The 22,833-nt window shown below is 48.5% G+C and overlaps 1 pseudogene and 1 gene segment (V, D, J or C); both read right to left on the bottom strand.

The window, feature by feature from the left end:
* The window catches only part of LOC116905412, a 154,238-nt gene that overhangs the window by 42,472 nt on the left and 88,933 nt on the right, over positions 1 to 22,833 (bottom strand).
* Positions 19,729 to 21,242, bottom strand: LOC116905408 (annotated as a pseudogene).

Here is a 22,833-nt window from a genome sequence, read left to right as displayed (position 1 = left end):
ACACCCTTCACAATAGTCCCAAATAATATAAAATATTTTGGTGTGACTTTAACCAAGCAAGTGAAAGATCTGTATGACAAGAATTTCAAGTCTCTGAAGAAAGAAATTGAAGAAGATCTCAGAAGATGGAAAGATCTCCCATGCTTATGGATTGGCAGGATTAATATAGTAAAGATGGCCATCTACAGATTCAATGCAATGCAAGCAATCTACAGATTCAATGCAATACTCATCAAAATTCCTATTCAATTCTTCATAGAGATAGAAAGAGCAATTTGCAAATACATTTGGAACAACAAAAAACCCAGGAGAGCGAAAACTATACTCAACAATAAAAGAACTTCTGGGAATCACTATCTGGACCTCAAGTATTATAGAGCAATAGTCAAAAAAAACTGCATGGTATTGTACAGAGACAGACAGATAGACCAGTGGAATAGGAATTGAAGACCCAGAAATGAACCCACACACCTATGGTCACTTGATCTTTGACAAAGGAGCTAAAACCATCCAGTGGAAGGATAGCATTTTCAACAAATGGTGCTCGTTCAACTGGAGGTCAGGACGTAGAAGAATGTAAATCAATCCATTCTTATTTCCCTGAACAAACCTTAAGTCCAAGTGGATAAAGGACCTCCACATCAAACCAGATACACTCAAACTAATACAAAAAAAGTGGAAAAGAGTCTCAAACACATGGGAACTGGGGAAATTTTCCTGAACAGAACACCAATGGCTTATGCTCTAAGATCAAGAATAGACAAATGGGGCCTCATAAAACTGCAAAACTTCCATAAGGCAAAGGACACTGTCATTACTACAAAAACAGCAACCAACAGATGGGGAAAAGATATTTACCAATCCTACATCTGATAGAGGCCTTATATCCAATATATACAAAGAACTCAAAAAGTTAGACTGCAGGGAGACAAATAACCCTATTAAAAAATGGGGTTCAGAGCTAAACAAAGAATTCACAGCTGAGGAATGCCGAATGGCTGAGAAGGACCTAAAGAAATGTTCAACATATTTTGTCATCAGGGAAATGCAAATCAAAACAACCCTGAGATTCTACCTCACACCAGTCAGAATAGCTAAGATGAAAAACTCAGGTGACAGCAAATGCTGGTGAGGATGTTGAGAAAGAGGAACACTCCTACATTGTTGGTGGGACTGCAAACTGGTGGACAATTCTGGAAATCAGTCTGGAGGTTCCTCAGAAAATTGGACATTGCACTACCTGAGGAGCCAGCTATACCTCTCCTGGGCATGTACCCAAAAGATCCTCCAACATACAACGAAGGCACATGCTCCACTATGTTCATAGCAGCCTTATTTATAATAGCCAGAAGCTCTAAAGAACTCAGATGCCCTTCAAGAGAGGAATAGATGCCAAAAATATGGTACTTTTACACAATGGTGTACTGAGCAGCTATCAAAACAATGACTTCATGAAATTCAAAGGGAAATGGAATGAACTAGAAAATATCCTGAGTGAGGTAACCCAATCACAGAAAAACACACATGGTATGCACTCATCGATAAGTGGATATTAGCCAAAAAGTTTGAATTACCCAAGATGCAATCCACAGACCACAGGAAGCTCAAGAAGGATGACCAAAATGCAGATGCCCCCACTCCTTTTTAAAAGGGGGAAAAATATCCATAAGAGGGGATATGGAGGCAAAGTTTAGAGCAGAGACTGAAGGAACAGCCATTCAGAGCCTGACACACATGTGGTCCATATATGTACAGCCACCAAAACTAGATAAGATGGATGAAGCTAAGAAGTGCATGCTGAAAGGGAACAGATATAGATGTCTCCTGAGAGACGCATCCAGAGCATGTCAAATACAGAAGTGAATGTTAGCAGCAAACCACTGAATTAAGAACAGGACCCCCTTTTGGGGGAATCAGAGGAAGGACTGAAAGAGCTGAATGGGCTTGTGACCCCATAAGAACAACAATGCCAACCAACCAGAGTTTCCAGGGACTAAACCACTACCCAAAGACTATACATGGGCTTACCCAGGGCTCCAACTGAGTAGGTAGCAGAGAATGGCCTTGTTGGGCTCCAGTGGAAGGGGAAGCCTTTGGTCCTGCCAAGGTTTGACCCCCATTGCAGGGGAAACTCGGAGGGCGGTAAAGGGGGTAGATGGGGTGAACACCCGTATGGGGTAGGAGGAGGGTATAAGGGACTTATGTACAGGAAATAAGATTTAAAATGTAAATAAAAATATATCTAATTAAAAAAGTAAAAAGAAAAAGAAGAGTAGAACCTCATGACACTGAGAAGCTTCTGAATGGCAAAGGACACTGTCACTCAGACAAAGCAACAGCCTACAGAATGGGAAAAGAGTTTTACCAACCACACATCTGATAGAGGACTAATAACCAAAATACATAAAGAACTGAAAAATGCTGGACATCAAGAAAAAAAGTAACCCCAACTTAAAAGCGGGGTACTTATCTAAACAGTATTCTCAAAAGAAGAAACTCAAATGGCTCAGAAACATTTAAAGAAATGTCCAACATTTTTAGTAATCAAAAAATGCAAATCAAAAGTACTCAGGTTTCGTTTTTACATTTGTCGGAATGTCTAATATCAAAAACAATGACAGCTCATACTAGTGATGCTGTGGAGAAAGAGGAACACTCATTCATTGCTGGTGGCAACACAAGCTTGTAAGGCAGCTATGGGAATCAGTATGGCAGTTCCTCAGAAAGATGAGAATCACTCTATCTCAAAATGCAACTATACTACTCATGGGCAATATACCCAAAAAATACTTCAATCTACTGAGTTTTGTCAAATGCTTTCCCAGCATCTAATGAGATGATCATGTGGGGTTTTTTTTTATCAATGGAGACTGAGAAGGGCCCACTTTTGACCTTGCATTTGAATTCCTTGCCCTTCAGCCAATGTTGGCTACAAATGCTGATTACCTGGAAGGTTCTGTTGTATTGCTCCTTGCAGGCCTGCAGTTGAGCCATGTGCACTTGATTATCATTCATGAACCAGTTGAATTGGACCTCCTGGCTCAGGGCCATATATATGATCTTGGAAGTCAGGGACATCCTTGGACTTTGGATGAAAGTTGAAGATAGACTTTCCAACGTGAGGGTTTACTCCCTGAATGAAAGGTACATCAACAGACTCCAAAAGACATACAAACAGGAGCTCCTCTCAACTTGAACTAAGTTACTTTCCCTGGTAAAGGCTGCCCAACCTGATTTGTCTAGGCAGGAGTCTGATCTAGTTTGACATCCAGTGAACCCCTCAATCCCAAAGCTACCCTCTTACCAACTTTCTTGTCCACTTGGTCTTGCTGGCCAGGTACTACATTGCAGATGATGGTCTTGTTAGCCCAGGCACTGCCAGGATTAGTCATTGAGCCACTGCGGGAGTAGAATCCAGACTTCAGTACAGGTAGGAAGATTATACACCACTGAACAGGAAACAGAGGTTCTAGGACATAGACATTTGTTCAGGCACACCACCTGACAAGGCTCCAGGGTTCCAGGACATGGTCATTGGCTCAAGAAACTAGCCTTTGACCAGGCATCCCCAGATCACCATGGAGTCAGAAATGTCCCCACAGCCAGGATCCAGAAAGAAAACATGAGGCTATGGATCTGGCTACAATATAGGAGGAATATGTGAGTGCCCTATCAGACATAGGTGGACCCAAGACCTTGGAAGACATCTTCCTAATCCTTCCCAGGGCCCTGGCCCTTTGCGAAGATCAGGCAAAATTCAGAAACTGGGCTTGTTAGCAGCAGATGCTCACTTGAATTACTCATCTACGTTGTCTTAACCCCACTCCCCTGTAAGGTTTCCTGACTAGTCCATGTCTTTGTAAAGTTCCCTCAGTTGACCTTCCATCCTCTTTGTCAGCTTTGCCTTCCCTGCCATCTAGGCTCCTGCAGTCCTGTATCTCCCTTTTACTTCCCTGACTTGTTAACTGTCCATAGTAGTTTGAATGAGAATGGCCCCTGTAGACTCGTGTTTGAATCCTTGGTTCCCAATCAGTAGAACCGTCTGGGAAGGATCAGGTGGTGTGACCTTGTTGGAGGGCTGTGTCACTGGAAGCAGGTTTTGAGGTTTCAAAAGCCCATGCCATTCTCAGTTAGCTCTCTCTACCTCGTGTTTGTAGATCAAGATGTAAGCTTTCAGCTGCTGCTTCACCTTCATGCCTACCTGCCTACTGCCATGCTCCCAATCATGGTGACCATGCCCTCTAACCCTCTAAAACTGTAAACCCTTAAATAAATGTCTTCTTTTATAAGTTAACTTGATCATAGCATCTAATTGAGCAATATAAAAGTAACTAAGAAAGAAATTGGTACCAAGGATGTGCTATTGCTGTGAGAGGCCTGACCATGCTAGGAATTTCTTATTTTGGTTATAATTTCCAGGAGGGAGTCATGCTCTATACCAAGTGGACAGCTAAACTTTGCATTATTAATTACATGGCTATGGCTTTAGAGTCATGAAGGATACATGAGTAAAGGGACTGTAGGATCTTCCTCTGTGCTAAAGAGTTCATGAGGCCAAGTGTGTGATGGGCTCCCTGTGTGGAGTCACTGATAGGCCATTGGATAAAGTTATAAAAGGCTACAGGATTTGGAGTTTGCTCTGCTTGGCTTCACTCTTGTTTTGGTTGAGTATTTCCTCAATATGTCCCCATTCCTCACTTTTGGAATGGTAATATATTTTTCAGTATCATTGTATGATGAAAGTATGTAATTTTCTTTAGTACTTTATGGGGGTTACAATAAAGAGATTGCCTTGAGTCTCAGAAGAGACTTTAGATTTTGGACTTTTAAATTGTGCTGAGAATTTAAAAGTCTACAGGGACTTCTATCACAGGGCTGAATGTTTAGTGCACTCTGATATGGCCAGGAACACACGAGGGCCAGGAGCCTATCTGGTGGTTTAGATGAGAATGATCCTTTTAGACTCATATGTTTGAATACTTGGTCCACAGTTGGAAAGGATTAGGAGCTGCGGCCTTGTTGGAGGGACTGTGTTACTGGCAATAAGTTTTGATGTTTCAAAAATCCATACTATTCCCAGTTAGTTCTCTGTGCCTCAGGCTTGTGGATCAAGATGTAAGTTCTCAGCTACTATTTGAGTTTCCTGCCTCCCTACCTGCTGTCATGCACTGTGCCATAACAGTCATGAACTCTAACCCTCTGAAACAATCAACCCCAAATGAATGTTTTCTTTTATACATGATGTATGTATAAAATCATATGATTTAGACATGATGTCTTATCCCAACAATCACAAAGCAACTTAGCCGGTGTGTGGCCCGATTAGTGGTGCCTGCTCTCAGTTCCCATGTGCTCTTCACACACTCAGGTCCATGACCTTGGTCATGCAAGGTAAGCCTTCAGAGTTGGGTTTGATCTAAAGAAAGTGGACAAATCCCACTCCTAGGCTCCTGACTCTGAGTCTGCACTGACTGCACGATGCCCATGGGACACTTCCTCAGCCTGCGGGCTACTTCAATTCCTAAATCTGGGCTCTGGGCTCTGCTTGACCTTGGTACTCTTTGAATCTTCTTCCTTGACTTCTGAGGTTCAGCAAGCCTGTCATGAATCTTCCCAGCATGGGCATCCCTGGCCTGCCCTGTCCTGTCCTGACTTCTCTGGATGTCCTCTTCTTGTCCTCTGCAGCGTGTTTTTCTAATGGAAATCTAATGAGCTCAGCTCTAGTTCCCCTACTGCCTCTTCTCTTATCCTGAATACCACACTTACCCCTGCCTTCTCCCGTGTCACTGGTGCTGCTGTCTCTACTCCCAAGGAAATCTCTCTTTCCAGGAACCCTCAGCCTTCAAATTTAGAGTCTACCACCATTCTTGAAGAAGATGGCCATATTCCTATCCCTTGTGATCCTGGTGCATCCCCTTCAGTCCCAGAACCCTGCAGACCCTGCCCCCCTCTTCTAACCTGCACTTCACCCTCTGACACATGCCTGTCTGGTTCTATGAGGTCATCCCTCCCTTCTCCCCATGCAATCCACTGCCCTGTGCACCCCACATTGCTGTACCAGTTTTTCTCTTTCCTTTCCCTGTCTCAGTGTGTTCCCTGTCCTCTGGACAGGCCATATTAGCCAGCCCCAGGGACCTTCCCTGCCTAGGTCTTCTCAAAGTATAACCAAAGGCCCCTCCTGGCCACTAGCACAGGTTCCTTCTGTAGCTATGCTATTCCTGAATGTGAGCTGAAGTCTTTAACACGTTCTGGTCACCATCAGGCTCATACTCTGTGTTCTATCCACCTGCTGTCAGCCCCCATTCTCTTTCCTAAACCACAGATTGGTTGGGATTCCCCTAAGGAAGCACTGTCTGGAGAGAACTGGGGGACACTGCCACCATATTTGGACTTTAACCTGAATAAAAAGCCTCCCTATCCAGAGAGATGATAAAGACAGAGAACAGAGTCAGCCAGCCCAGGAACCTAAGGAGGCTATGAACACAGAGAAGCAGGTAAGGGCCAGGCTTCCTGATTTCTCCCCTGGGTCTCAATGGTACTACCTCATCCACCCCCACCCATCCACGTGATGCTGCTTCGACCTGATCTAGGCTCCCCTTATCCCCTGACACAGAAACCCCTAAAAAAGGGGAACTTTAGATAGTACCTTCTGACACCTAGTTTCAATCCTGTTCTTAGCTTTGCAGAGATGGGTATGGGGTGGCATTCAGACCTTTGTGACAATTTGGTTGCAGCTCCTGAGAGGAAGGATCCCAGAGCTAAGCTCCTGGCAGACATGGGGCAAAGCAAGAAAAGAGGCAGTCACTTTTATATTTCCCACGCAAGAGTTGCATCAGCAGAGAAAGGAGAGTACAGCGGGAGGCCTGGGTCAGTGGTGAATATCAGCAGAACGGAACAATCAACAACCCATGGAAGAGTGGAAAGGAGTTGAGATACAAGACTGTGGAGGGGTTCCATCTGCTGTACAGGTAAGACAGCCTGAAGAACATTGACCAGTCAGGGGTCTAGGAATGCCACAGGGTGGAACATGGGCCAGTGGATCTGAACACACACACACAACAATAACTACTACTAATACTCCCACCACCACCATAGTCAGCCTCAAGGAGATGATGGGCTACATCAGGAGGCCTATGAGATGAACTTGGTCTGTCTGGAAGCTTATAGGACCAGATCAGCTAAATCAGCAGAGAGGAGGTGTCCAGAGGAGCCAGAGCTCTGCAGCAGAAATCTTTAGGGCTGACAAAGGTGAGTTGATAGTTCATCCAAGAGGGACACTAGGCCTGCTGGCAAAGCCAAGAGTGGTATCTCTAAGGTTTGGGAATCAAGCTCAGTGTGGAAGAGTTGAGAAGCAGAGGCAAACTTGAGCTGAAAGAGGCCAAGATTGGCAGGAAGAAGTCTAAGAAACTCCTAGGATCAGGTGAGTCAGCTACAGGTGAGCTGTGAAAGCTGGACATTTGGGAGGACAAAGGCAGACTCGGAAGCTCTGGGAATTATGAAACAGCAGAGAGGAATTGAGGCACCTAAGATTTTAAGGTACCAGATTGAGCAGCCACAGGAGAGCTGGGGCAGGTGGGAGCATAGGGGACCTGAATAAACCATTATGTAGGAGCCGAGGTAGCTGGAAATATGGGAAAATAGACTGACCAGCTACAGGAGAACTAGAGGAGAATGAACTTAAGGAATCTGACTGAGCAGCCATGGTGGGGCTGAGGAAGCTGGGTGGGTGGGAGACCAAGCTGAGAGGCTAAAAATAACAGGGATAGGTGAGAGTGTGTGGTACCAGGATGAGAGCTAAAGGGGATTTGGGCAGGTGCCAGTATGGGGAACCAAGCTGAGATTCTACAGGGAGCCAGGTGGCAGTTCCGCAGCTTCAGGACAGTCCTAGGAGTTTGGGAAAACAGGATGAGATGCTACCTGGACACTGAAGTAAGTGGGAACTTGGAGAACCAGACTGAACACCTCCAGGGATCCGAGAGGTGTTCTGTGAGGGGGAGTTGGGAGGGAGGGTGGTCATGGAGCTCAGGAAAACCTGAGCACCAACAGCAGTGCTGAGGCAGCTCTGGGGAGCTGGGGTAGGTGTGGCTGTGGGGACCAGGCTGGGCAGCTCTGGGGAGCTGGGGTAGGTGGGTGTGTGGGGACCAGGCTGGGCAGCTCTGGGGAGCTGGGGTAGGTGTGACTATGGGGACCAGGCTGGGCAGCTCTGGGGAGCTGGGGTGGGGAATGTGGGGGGCTGGGGCAGTGGGGACCAGGGTAGGTGGGGGTGGGGACTGGGCAGCTCTGGGGAGCTGGGGGTAGGTGGTGGCTGTGGGGACCAAGGCTGGGCAGCTGTGGGGAGCTGGGGTTAGGCAAGGGAATGTGGGGACCAGGCTGGGCAGCTCTGGGGAGCTGGGGTAGGTGGGTGGGGCTGTGGGGACCAGGCTGGGCAGCTCTGGGGAGCTGGGGTAGGTGGGGTGTGGGGACCAGGCTGGGCAGCTCTGGGGAGCTGGGGTAGGTGGGTGTGTGGGGACCAGGCTGGGCAGCTCTGGGGAGCTGGGGTAGGTGGGGTGTGGGGACCAGGCTGGGCAGCTCTGGGGGGCTGGGGTGGGTGGGTGGGGGGACCAGGCTGGGCAGCTCTTGGGAGCTGGGGTAGGTGTGGCTGTGGGGACCAGGCTGGGCAGCTGTGGGGAGCTGGGGTAGGTGTGGCTGTGGAGACCAGGCTGGGCAGCTGTGGGGAGCTGGGGTAGGTGGGTGGGGCTGTGGGGACCAGGCTGGGCAGCTCTGGGGAGAGGTGGGGTAGGTGGGTGGCTGTGGGGACCAGGCTGGGCAGCTCTTGGGGAGCTGGGGTAGGTGGGCTGTGGGGACCAGGCTGGGCAGCTGTGGGGAGCTGGGTTAAGCAAGGCTGTGGGGACCAGGCTGGGCAGCTCTGGGGAACTGGGACCAGGCTGGGCAGCTCTGGGGAGCTGGGGTAGGTGGGTATGTGGGGACCAAGCTGGGCAGCTGTGGGGAGCTGGGGTAGGTAGGTGGGACTGTGGGGACCAGGCTGGGCAGCTCTGGGGAGCTGGGGTAGGTGGGTGTGTGGGGACCAGGCTGGGCAGCTCTTGGGAGCTGGGGTAGGTGTGGCTGTGGGGACCAAGCTGGGCAGCTGTGGGGAGCTGGGTTAAGCAAGGCTGTGGGGACCAGGCTGGGCAGCTCTGGGGAGCTGGGGTAGGTGTGACTATGGGGACCAGGCTGGGCAGCTCTGGGGAGCTGGGTTAAGCAAGGCTGTGGGGACCAGGCTGGGCAGCTCTGGGGAGCTGGGGTAGGTGGGTGTGTGGGGACCAGGCTGGGCAGCTCTGGGGAGCTGGGGTAGGTGGGGCTGTGGGGACCAGGCTGGGCAGCTCTGGGGAGCTGGGGTAGGTTAGGCTGTGGGGACCAGGTTGGGCAGCTCTGGGGAGCTGGGGTAGGTGGGGGCTGTGGGGACCAGGCTGGGCAGCTCTGGGGAGCTGGGGTAGGTGGGTGTGTGGGCACCAGGCTGGGCAGCTCTGGGGAACTGGAGTAGGCATGTGTGTGGGGACCAGGCTGGGCAGCTATGGGAGCTGTGGTAGGTGGGAATGTGGGGACCAGGTTGGGCACCAGGTTGGGCAGCTCTGGGGAGCTGGGGTAGGCGGGTGTGTGGGGACCAGGCTGGGCAGCTATGGGGAGCTGGAGTAGGTGGGTGTGTGGGGACCAGGTTGGGCAGCTCTGGGGAGCTGGGGTAGGTGGGAATGTGGGGACCAGGTGGGCAGCTCTGGGGACTGGGGTAGGTGGGTGTGTGGGGACCAGGTTGGGCAGCTCTGGGGAGCTGTGGTAGGTGGGAATGTGGGGACCAGGTTGGGCAGCTCTGGGGAGCTGGGGTAGGCGGGTGTGTGGGGACCAAGTTGGGCAGCTATGGGAGAGCTGGAGTAGGTGGGAGTGTGGGAACCAGGCTGGGCAGCCCTTTTAAAGCTGAGGTTGGTGAGATATGGGGACCAGGCCAAGCAGTTCTGGGAGTGCTGTGATAGGTGGGGTTTGGGGACCAGGCTGGGTAGTTCTGGAGCAGCTGGGGTAAGTGGAAGTATAGGATATCAAGCTGAGAGTAGCTGCAGCTGAGCTGGGTAGGTGGGTGTGTAGGGACCAGGTTGGGCAGCTCTGGGGAACTGAGGTGGGTAGAAATGTGAATAAGCTTTCTGATGAGCCATAGGGGAGCTAGGGCTGTCAGATCACAGGTCCCAGGTTATACAGCTTCTGAGTCAGGGTAGGGGGTAATTCTTGAGCAGAGGAACCAAGCAGGTAGGATAGATTGAGCAGCCACAGGGGAATGGGTTGGTAGGAATTGGAGGGACCAGGCTGAGTATGTACAAGGTGATTGGAAAAAGTCGAAGTTTGGGGTGGGGAGGGGGACAGATCAAGCAGTTGCTAAGGTTCTGGGGCAGATGGGAGTGTGGGAAAGTGGACTGTGTTGTTACAAGGGAACCAGGACATGCGGTTGTGTGGGAAGCCAGTGTGAATGACCACAGTGTACTGAGGCAGGTTTTAGTGCTAGGGTACCAGATCAAGCACAGGAACACAGTAGTTCTAGCCAGGGCGACTAGGAATGCTGTGGCAGGAGAGTAAACATGAACCAGCCCAGGGCCTTTGAAGACCTGAGATGAGTCAGGAGGTGACAGTTGAGGACTTGAGGTGAGAGGACAGTGAGACAGCTTAGGGAAACTGGTCATCTCACCTCCCTGCTGTGTCAGCACTCCTATAGCCGCTCTGCACCTCGTATCTGTATATACCTATTAGCAAGAAAATAGTAAGAGCTGGGTTTGAATATAGGACTATGAGCAAGGACTAGATGGAGGAGGAAATGATGAAGAAAGAGAAAGGGAAAGTGCCCGGGGCCTGTCTAACTCACAGGCAAGAGAGAATCAATAATGAGGGACAAGAAGGGCCTTGGCTAAACAGGGCAGGGAAAGTCCCTGCAGCTAACAATTTCCGAGGAACAATATAGACAGCAGTTCTCAATTGGGGGCCCATTTTAGTTTCTGGAGATGAAGAGGAACATACCGTAGGAAGGTCAAACTCTTACACCAGTTAGGTATAGAGTTGGATGCACAGGGCTGGGGTGGGGGGTATATCAGGGTCTGAGCAGTAGGAGCTAGCAGCTGTGGTTAAAAGAAGGATGATCCTGAAGCTAAGAGAAGGAGACCTGGGCTGCAGAGAATATAGCCTGACAACCAGTTTCCTCATGAATGGCAGCATATCCTAAACTCAAGGGCTCAAGGCTTCTAGAAAGAAAAGGGGGACTCCTTGGGATCTGGAGACACTGGCGCCAGTGACACAGGAGAAGGCAGGGGTGAGTGTGGGGTTCAGGATAAGAGAAGAGGCAGTAGGGCAACTAGAGCTGAGCTCATTAGATTTCCATTAGAAAAACACGCTGCAGAGGACAAGAAGCACAGAGACATCCAGAGAAGTCAGGACAGGGCAGGCCAGGGATGCCCATGCTGGGAAGGTTCATGACAGGCTTGCTGAACCTCAGAAGCCAAGGAAGAAGATTCAAAGAGTACCAAGGTCAAGCAGAGCCCAGAGCCCAGATTTAGGAATTGAAGTAGCCCGCAGGCTGAGGAAGTGTCCCATGGGCATCGTGCAGTCAGTGCAGACTCAGAGTCAGGAGCCTAGGAGTGGGATTTGTCCACTCTCTTTAGCTCAAACCCAACTCTGAAAGCTTAGCCAGCATGACCAAGGTCATGGACCTGAGTGTGTGAAGGACCTGAGACCAGGGCCAAAAATTAAAAACAAGGCCTATTAAAAACAGATGCCAGACACATAAGCTGGAGCACCCAGAGGGAGCAAAGGACCACCAGGACAGCAACAGCCAGCATAGGAGGACAGGCAGAGCGAGGGAAGGCAATGAAGACTCACTGAAGGGAAACACGAATGACATGCACAGCCTCAAGACACAGGTGCAAGAGACTCTAGAGAAGGACATAGGAATCACATGGAGAACTCATCCACCAGCTTTCTGAAAATACATTTGGAATAGAGCCCTGCTCAGAAGTTCAACTGACCAAGCCTAGCTGGTGATCCTGGGGTGGAGAGGGTCTAAGGTAAGGCAGTTGGAACTGTCAAGGTGATGCCTTGGTCTAGGTGATATGCATGCTCTTTGCAGAAGCCTGGCATCCTTGTAGGACCAAGGACAGAACTCCTCCAGGTGCCTGGAGCCAGCCCTGTCTGATAAGCTCACACATCTTCCTATCTTGCAGCCAGAACAACAGCCCCATCTGTCTATCCCTTGGCCCCTGGATGCAGTGACACATCTGGATCCTTGGTAACACTAGGATGCCTTGTCAAAGGCTATTTCCCTGAGCCGGTAACCGTAAAATGGAACTATGGAGCCCTGTCCAGCGGTGTGAACACCTTCCCAGCTGTCCTGCAGTCTGGGCTCTACTCCCTCAGCAGCTCAGTGACTGTTCCCTCCAGCACCTGGTCCAGCCAGACCGTCACCTGCAGCGTAGCCCACCCAGCCACCAAAAGCGACTTGATCAAGAGAATTGGTAAGAGGGTGACCAAGGGAGATAATATTTAATCAGGAGGTCAGGCTGGGGTCAACCCCTTGTATAGAACAACCAAACTGAACAGACCTTGGCAGAGAGACAACACCAATCAGGGCAGTGGGCTTCCTTTGTGTCTACCTCCTAGAAACTTCTTTTTGTGTTCCTCACACTCAGAAAGTGGTCCTCTGGAATGGCTACCAGTATCTCACATCAGGGACACACACAAGTGGGCATGGGTCTCAACTTGTAATTGGTCATATCCAGGAACACCTTGGCCTGAGCCAACACTAGGGCCATCTTTCTCCTCCCCAGACTATTGCCTTCTCCCTTCCAGACCCCATTAATGCCCAGTCTTTTCTCTGCAGAGCCCAGAAGACCCAAGCCCAAACCCCCCACAGATATCTGTACATGTAAGTCATTTAAGTCTCCTTTAGTTCCAAGACATGATTGTCCCAAACAGCCAAACGATGGAGGACAGTTGCTGACCCACCCTATCTCTCTCCACCAGGTGATGACAACTTGGGTAGACCATCTGTCTTCATCTTCCCCCCAAAGCCCAAGGATACACTCATGATCACCCTGACCCCCAAGGTCACCTGTGTGGTGGTGGATGTGAGTGAGGAGGAGCCAGACGTCCAGTTCAGCTGGTTTGTGGACAACATACGAGTATACACAGCTCAGACACAACCCCATGAGGAGCAGCTCAACGGTACCTTCCGAGTGGTCAGTACCCTCCACATCCAGCACCAGGACTGGATGAGCGGCAAGGAGTTCAAATGCAAGGTCAACAACAAAGACCTCCCAAGCCCCATCGAGAAAACCATCTCAAAACCCAGAGGTGGGAACTTCAGGCTGACTTCATGGGGGCTGGGATGGGCATAAGAATGAATGCCTGCGTGGACAGCCATGACCTCTGTGTCTGCTTCTAACCCCACAGGAAAAGCCCGGACACCTCAAGTATACACCATTCCTCCACCTCGTGAACAAATGTCCAAGAAGAAGGTTAGCCTCACCTGCATGGTCACCGGCTTCTACCCCGCATCCATCAGCGTCGAGTGGGAAAGGAATGGGGAGCTGGAACAGGACTACAAGAACACCCTACCCGTGCTGGACTCAGATGAGTCCTACTTCCTCTACAGCAAGCTCAATGTGGATACAGAGAGTTGGATGCAAGGAGATATTTATACCTGCTCTGTGGTGCACGAGGCTCTTCATAACCACCACACACAGAAGAACCTGTCCCGCTCTCCTGGTAAATGAGCACAGTGCTTAGCCAGACCCCAGGTCTTACAAGACACTGATACCAGCTCTAACCCCTGATCCTATAAATAAAGCACCCAGAGATGGGACCCTGTGAGATTAGCCTGGTTCTTTATATGGTGTATAGTTCACGATATGCCTCAGCCACAGGCTGTGGGGTCTGGCCAGGGTTCAAGGTGTAAGTTACCCTCCAAGAAAGAACAAGGTCTTACACTGCCAGACCCAGAGCATGCAAGTGTACCTGTCCTTGCCAGAGATCCTCCCTCTCTGGATACTAAGTTTGGCCCAAGGGTCCCTCTCCATACTCTTCCCCACAACCAGCAACTGTTCTGTGATGGGACTGGAAATAACTATAGAAAATATCCCAAAAAATCAGCATAGGGAATGCCTCCCACCTCAACACAAACCCCACCTTCGTCTGTCTATCCTTCCCTCTACCATGACTCACCTACCTTGACTAAGGAGGTCTTGTGGGCATTACATAGGCAAGTTGTGACACTGACAGAGTCTTAGTCATACATGAAGTCCATTCATCCCGGCCAGACCTCCAGAGATAGGGATAGGGATGACTTCTCTGGAGGACACTACCTCCCATATGACATCCGTTCACACCTAAGCTCCAAGACACTGAGACCTGTGACTCTAGCTGCCCCCAAGGAAGTGGCTACTCAGATACCCACATAGAACTATTAGAACCAGCCTGCTAAGCATCACTCAACCCTCATGGTACCTCCAAGCATACATTCACCCATTGATACCTCGCCTAGGCAACCTGTATGGCCACCAAGTCCATCTGAGTGTCCGGATATACTTAAACACTATCTAAATGTCCACAGTTGGACCAGTGCAGATGAAAGATCTCTCATGGACACCTAACCATTTACCCCTAACACACACAAGTACCCCTAAACCCAGTTTGACCCTCTATTCCTATTTCCCTATTTTCATCCCTTACAATTAACACTCTCCCATAGCTGTATAACCAGGCTCACTTCCCAATGTGGACCTTCTAGGAAGCCCAGGCATCACCAAACACGGGCTCTACCCTCACTCTGGCCCTCTGAATTCAGTCATTAGGAGACAGGCAGTAGATCAGGCAGGATGCAGAGCGTCTACCTACAGGGGTCTCAAGACTTGACTCAGCCTAGCCAGGCTCAGAACTGAAGGTTGGGATACACAGAATGACCTACTGTACAGGCCAGACCACCATCAGGTCCAGGGTGTCTGGTGAGCTCAGGGACAAAACTGCAGCACTTTGGGGAGCTGGAGTTTCTGATCTAGAGAGAAGAGAAAAGAAAGATGGCCCCAGGGAGGGTCTGCTGGCCCAGTCAGGCTGCAGCTTTCTCCTGGGTCTACACACAGCCTCCTATCACACAGGGAATGGCCCTAGCCCCACTTTGTTGGGGCAAGGACTGACTGCCCTCTCTGTGCAGAGCTGGAACTGAATGAGACCTGTGCTGAGGCCCAAGACGGGGAGCTGGACGGGCTCTGGACAACCATCACCATCTTCATCAGCCTCTTCCTGCTCAGTGTGTGCTACAGCGCCTCTGTCACACTCTTCAAGGTCAGCCCCATTTCCCCCACCATCCCCACAATATCTACACTATACCCAAGCCGTCCCCATAGTGACCCATGATGTCCCTACCTGTCCCATACCGTCTCAAGCTCTCTCTCATCATCATATGCTATCTTCCACAAAGTCATATGCTGTACTCACGCCACTCTCTCCTTGTCCCTCTGTTCTATATTGTAACCACATTGTCCATGTGTCTCTAATTTGTCTTGATGCTCCCCCAAGTTGTCACCCACCCTATCCTTACACTGTCTCCAATACTCGCTGCACACTGTTCCTGTTGCTGATCCCTACTCCACACCTGGTCCTCACCAGATCCCTATGCTGTCCCTACAATGTCCCCCTTGCTATAGCTATAAGCCATCCCAAAACTCCACTCCTAGCACGCCCTGCGATCTCACTGTTTTATCCTCACTCTAGATGTATGACACCCCAAGATTGGGGACTGCCCTGTCTTGGTGTACAAGATGGAGGAGAGTGAGGTCAGGCACATAACATCTCACTTTTGCACCTCGCAGGTGAAGTGGATCTTCTCCTCGGTGGTGCAGGTGAAGCAGACGATGGTCCCTGACTACAGAAACATGATTGGGCAAGGTGCCTAGCTTGTCTCTTCAGAAGGTGCCAGAGCTTGCTAGCCCTCTAGGACCAAGCCCATGCTGCTGAACAACCAGACACACAGGTTATCCTGCCTTCTCATCTCAGCATTCTTTGATCTTATGGCTCTCACTCTGCTATCAACATCCCTTCCACATTGGAAGGAGCATGTGGAGAGCAGGCTTTACCACAGACCGTAGCCAACAGGACCCAAGTACTACTACCACAGCCAGAACAATGCATAGGCCAAAATTGCTGTGTTTCTTCTACATGGTGTCTAGCTCTCAGCCAGGCACTCTCCCAGGAGGGGTTGCATCACCTGCATGCATTTAGAAGCAGATGAGCCTTAGAGCCAATCCTGTCTACACAGTCCTCTGAAAAAAACATGCTTCTCTGGGAGAGGAGGACTTTCCATATATCTCTGAGACTGAGAAGGTCCCAAAGGGACCTCTCTGGGAAAGACTACCAAAGGTGATTCTAATGGCCTTCACCCGACCAGTGCCCTGCCATGTGAACTCTCACTTCTTGGACTGTAAGATGGGGCTCCTTGTGAAGACGCCTCTTCCGGCCATCCATGCGATGTAATGAATTCTCAGATATAAAATCCCATCGGAGACACTGCTGACTCCACAGCTTGAAGACCCTGTTACCTCACCAGATGATCTAGAGAGACACTCAGAGGGCCTGAGCTTCATAGTCTCTGTTGGGCCCTAGCAGGTGCAGGAGCTCCTGAGCAGTGGCTGAGCAACACAGAAAAGTCTGTAGGAGAAGAGCATGATGAACACAGGCTGATCAGTCCAGAAGGTGGTCCAGGAGCAACATGGGGGAAAAGAGAGGATGCTTTGAAAGCCAAGCAGGAATGGGCTTTTCCGGCAGCCCGGCATCCAGATTGGGCCACTGACAGCAGAGAACACCAATTAGAGTAAACATCCAGGGAGAGAGCCCAGGCCTGGGGCACTGAGGCTGACTGACCGCTGGCATTGGAGAGGCGCCCTGACTGTTACTCCATTTCATATCAAGGCAAATGCCAGGCCAGAGTCCCCCAACAAAGTCAAAGGAGAGACTCTGGAAGGAAAGCGGGGGTGGGGGGGTTGGAGGGAGTTCTTGGCGCTTAGGGGACTCCACGAGATATGCACTGACTGACCTGAAGCTTAGCTTTGCCAGCTTTTTCTTTAAATTTTCTGGAGTCCAGTCATGTCTTTAAGGTCCCTGTTCATCTTTTTAAAATAATAATAAAACATCCTTCAACATTGTACAACTCGCTCTGTTCTTCCTGTGTGGACCAGCCCCCACTCTCCTTATACAAAAATCACACACACACACACACACACACACACACACAAATATATACATGCACATCTACACAAACACACTCACACATGCATACATACACATGTACACACACTCACACATACATACATACACAGACACACACACACACACACACACACACACACACATACACACACACAAACACACACACACACACACACATACACACACACAAACACACACACACACACACACACACACACACACACACACACACACACACATACACACACACAAACACACACAAACATACATACACACACACACACATACACACACACATACACACACATACACACACACATACACACACACACACACACACACATACACACACACAAACACACACACAAATATATACATGCACATGTACACAAACATGCATACATACACATGTACACACACTCACACATACATACATTCACAGACACACACACACGAAACACACACACACAAACACACACACAAATATATACATGCACATGTACACAAACATGCATACATACACATGTACACACACTCACAAATGCATACATTTACAGACACACACACAAACACACACACACAAATATATACATGCACATGTACACAAACACACTCACACATGCATACACACACATGTACACACACACTCACACATGCATACATACACACACACACACACACACACACACCACACACAAAACATGCTAACATTCCCAAAGCACCAACCACCCAGCTCAAGTCCCCTCCAACTATCCCATAATCGAGTGGGGATGACCTATGGTTGGGAGTCATTCTGAATTTGCAGGCCATGGTGGCCATGAGGGAGGGACAGTCAGGAAGCAAAAGATAGGAACCACCCATATGAGAGGAACAGGTCTGTAGCTTGAGTGAGGGTTATAGCCTGATAACTTGCAGTAGAGAAGACAGTCTGGTGGAAGAGGCCTCCACTTGCGCTGGTACAGGGTAACAGACTTTCTGAGGCAGATCGGGGGACTGGGGAAAGAAAGATGGAGCTCAGTAGTGTCAGGGTGGTCTGTTCTCACTGCATTCCCAAGGTGTAGTTTTGTAGCTGGAACATCCTAAGATGCAGGTCTACATAGGCCCTGGCAGAGGAGTGTGGTGGAGACTCAGGGACTGGACTAGCCACTGGTGCAGTTGCAGCAGCAGTGTGGACCTGGCTAGCAATGCAACTGCAGCTTCTGCTGTTGTGGGAGAAGCGTTCTACCTGGGACTGAGAAGCATCTGACTCCTGTAAGTGGCATTTCTGCTTTGGGAGCCACACAATGGCAGGCAATGAAGTGTGCCATTTGACTCATAACCAGTACCTACTGCACAGTGAGCTGCAGAGAATCTGGGCTTGGGTCCAGACCTGCTGAGCAGCCAAGCTAAAGCCAGAAGCTTGGAGCATAGTTATAGTTACTATGAGGAGCAGTGGAACCTGGAGTACAAGGGAATGTCTCTGTCCTGGGCCTTCGAGAGCTAACCATGTCTCTATATATCTCAGGACCAAAATATGACCAAACCAGCCTCGCTCTAAAGTAAGCACGACAGGTGACTAAGCGCTTTGAGTTGATAACATTTAAGCCTCGAGATACTGGCAAGTCAGGCAACTTCCCTGAGACCCCACAGTAAAAGCAGGCATCTCCCTTCTGCTTCTTGGGGACGTTTGGACCTCTCTGGCAGACTGAGAAAAGTACAGTCAGGTTAATAACTGTTCACTCCACGGCTAAGAAAGCTGAGCTGGAAGAGACCCATCGTGTTTCATCTCTCCAGGGCACCTGGGCTAGGCTCCTCTGTAGTTTTAAGCCATTCAACTTCTTTTTTTTTTATTTAAGACATGTTTATTTTGGTATCTTCATTCCCTGGTATAATCATAAGTCTCCACTTAATAGTTCTGTGGACAGAATCTTCATTTAGACTTACAAACCTATAACCTTAATGTTTAAACACGTAATTCTACCTCTAAACTGCCAGGAATTTGGAAGTTAAATAAAATGAGAGACAATCACCTTTATTTACATAAGTTGTTTGTACATATTTGAATCTTGTTCTAGTCACTGACTCGTATCCAATATGAAAACCAAATTTAAAGTAACTTGGCCAGTTCTCTTCAAGTTGTTCACATGTATTCTCCGACTCCTTCCTTGTCAACAGACTCGCCTCCACAAAATTAGAGGTAAAATCCATGAGTGCTAATTCAGTGATGTTGAATCTCATAGACAGTATGAAAACAGGTCAAAAACTTCCCAGGATGCTAGTATATGTCGCTTTCTCTTTGCATTAATGCACTGGAACAAAATTCTTGCCACATAGGTATACAAGTTTATTCCATTCTGTTCGAACCCTACTAAATACCTTCCAGAAGGTTCATAATTTCATCCTACAAATTCCTGGAACTGGGAGATTAATCCTGTTCAAAAATGTAATGTTGACAAAAGCTTCCAGATTTTAATAAAAGCAATCCTCTAATTAAAAGTTGATTGGTTTGCCAAAAGATGCAGCCAAGTTTGCTTCTCTAAGGTTGGATATGCATGGCAGACTGTAGCTATATCTTCACAGGAAGCTCCGTATTCCAATGCAGGACAGCCTCAGTCACCATTTCTCCAGCACCTGGTCCTAGAATATGTCCCAGTACTCTCTCTGTTGATTTATGTCCAAGAATCTTCACCATGCCTTCTGTGTCAGCATTTGTTTTAGCTCTGCTGTTGGCAGCAAATGGGAATTTCCCAACTTTGAACTCGACACCCTCTTCTTTCAACTGTTCTTCTGATTTGCCAACCCAAGCAGCCTCAGGATGTGTGTAGATCACTGACGGCACACAATTATAACCAATGTGGACAACACCACCTGCCATTCCTTCAACACAGATGATGCCTTCATCTTCTGCTTCGTGAGCCAACGTTGGACCAGCAACCACATCTCCAATAGCAAAGATATTTGGAATTTTAGTTTGAAATCTGGTATTGACTGGAATTCTACCTTTGGGATCTAGTTCAATTCCAAGCTCTTCTAGTCCCAAATTCTGAGTAAAGGGCCATCGACCAATGCAAACCAAGAGTACATCACACATAATGACCTCAGCTTTCCCACCAGAAGCAGCTTCGACAGACACATCAATCTTTCCATCTGACTTCTTGGTGGAACCAGTAACTTTTGTATATTGTTTAAACTTAAATCCTTGATTTTGAAGAATATGTTGAAAATTTTTAGATATCTCCATGCTAATTCCTATTCAACCCACATGACCCAAAAATTCAACCGCTGGCACATCTGCACCAAGTCTTTGCCAAACTGAACCCAATTCCACACCGATTACTCCTGCACCAATAAAAACCAACTTCTCTGGAACTTTTTTTAAAGATAACGCTCCTGTAAAAGACACTGTGGTGCCTTCATCAATCATGATTCCAAGAAAAGGAGTAACTTCTGAGCCCTTAGCTATAAAGATGTTTTTGGTGCCAATAACCTGAGTGCTGCTATCGGCTGTTGTAGCTGTAACCTGATTCTTGCCAGTTATCTTTCCAAATCCATTGACATGAACAACCTTATTTTGTTGGAATAAGTGGGCAATTCCCCCCTGTTAATGCTTTTACTGCAGAACGCTTCTGCTCCATCATCTTCTCTAAATTCAAGCGAACTTCTGGTATTTCACTTCCCCTAGACGCAAAATCTTTTCCACGGGCCAAATGGTAATAACGAGAATTATTTAATAAAGACTTTGAAGGAATACAACCAACATTCAAGCATGTTCCTCTAAGTGTTTCATTCTTCTCAATGCAGACTATCTTAAAGCCTAACTGGGCAGCTTCAATGGCAGCAACATATCCTCCAGGACCAGAACCTATCACTGTTACATCAGCATCAATTGGTTGATCTGAATAAGTTCTTAAAGGAACTGAAGAAGCCCCTTGTAGGCCATGAGGTAGCCGATTGAAATGGCCTTTCTTGGCCAAGAAGCAGTACACACCACTTCAGCTCTGCATCTTCTCTTGTTCCGGTCCCTGCACCAGGGCCTTCCGCCATTCAACTTCTAATACCAGTTTCCATAGGCTGCTTGAAAAGCAGAACTCCATTCCCTGCCAGCTGTGGAAGCCAAGAATTTGGGATATGGCATCTGAGGTTAGATTTCTCCATGCTGCAGAAAGAGTCAGTCCTGTGCCCCACCTAGCTGTGCAGTCATAGCATTCAGCCATCCCTTGTCTTGTAGAAGCAATACACTATCCACTGACTAATTGTTACAGTCTCCTCCCTGTGTGTGCATCTGTGTACAAACTGCCCCTCTCCAAGGACCTCCTCCTACTGTGTTTGATACCCTAGACTGATCCAGTGTCCAACTCGGTATCCAAATGTACACATATATCAGTGTCCTGAGCTTAGGACTTTAAAACTTACTACTGTAACCAAATACATGACAGGAAACAAAAAGTGACTTATTTTGGCCCACATTTTAAGAGACAGCGGTCTGTCACTGTGAAGACAACGCAGAGATGGGAAGCTCCGTGGTGGTATGTGCCAGTTTCTTGTTACTTGCTACAGACAGGAATCTGAGAGATAAGGGTATAACCAGGGCCAAGCAGTAACACTACCCCTGTCCATAAGGCTGTATATCTGTCAAGCTTGGGACACACAGGCAAGGAGTGTCTGTTGTAGCAAGTAGATCTTGCTCTTCAGCCATCAATAGCCACTTCCATGAACGCTGGCTCCTGTACTCAGGGTAGGCCTGGATCCTGGATATTGGCCCCTGCTCCAGGAGCAAGTCAGTTTCCTCAACATTCTTTCTCATGACAAGGCTATACCTTGGCTCATAACCTACAAGTGGAATTTAGAAAGTGTCCAGGGACAGATGTAGTTCCAAATTTACACCCTAAGTGACTCCCTCTACTAGGTCCTCTCTCTACCATTCACTACCCCCCATAACGCCATCATATTCTCAATCTCTCAGACCACAGGGTTGACCAACTGATGAGTTCAGAGCTCTCAAATCTAATTACCTCTGAGAAGACCCCCTCCTAAGAAATGCCACCACTTAATCCAATCAAGGTGACAAGCAAATGAACCATTACATCAGAGAAGGAAGAATCTTGGCATGGGGTCACAACATCAGCTCCTGCCTCAGGTTCCATCCTGCTGCCTTGTCCCAGGAATATCAAACTTAACACCCACAGTTCCTAGCTGTCTTAATTCAGGTTTTTCACATTTTGATGAAATGCCAGAACCAAAAAGCGACTCGGGGAAGAAAGAGTTTATTTGGCTATCACGTCCACATTGCTGATAACCCCTGAAGGAAGTCAAGACAGGAACTCACACGGGGCAGGATCCTGGAGACAGGAGATGATGCAGAGGCCATGGAGGGGTCTTCCTTACTGGCTTGCTTTACATTGCTTGATCAGCCTGCTTTCTTACAGAAGCCAGGACGACACCACCCATCTCGGGCTGGGTCCTCTCCCAGTGATCACTGATTGAAAAATGCCTTACAGCTGATCTCATGGAGGCATTTCCTCAAGTAAGGCTCCTTTCTCTCTGATGATTCTAGCTTGTGACACACAAAAATGAGCCAGTGCACATTCCAATAGA

The sequence above is a fragment of the Rattus rattus genome, chromosome 7 (assembly GCF_011064425.1).
Source record: "Rattus rattus isolate New Zealand chromosome 7, Rrattus_CSIRO_v1, whole genome shotgun sequence".
Lineage (NCBI taxonomy): Eukaryota > Metazoa > Chordata > Mammalia > Rodentia > Muridae > Rattus > Rattus rattus.
Note: the sequence above shows the minus strand (reverse complement) of the source record. Positions and strands in the feature narration are given on the sequence as shown.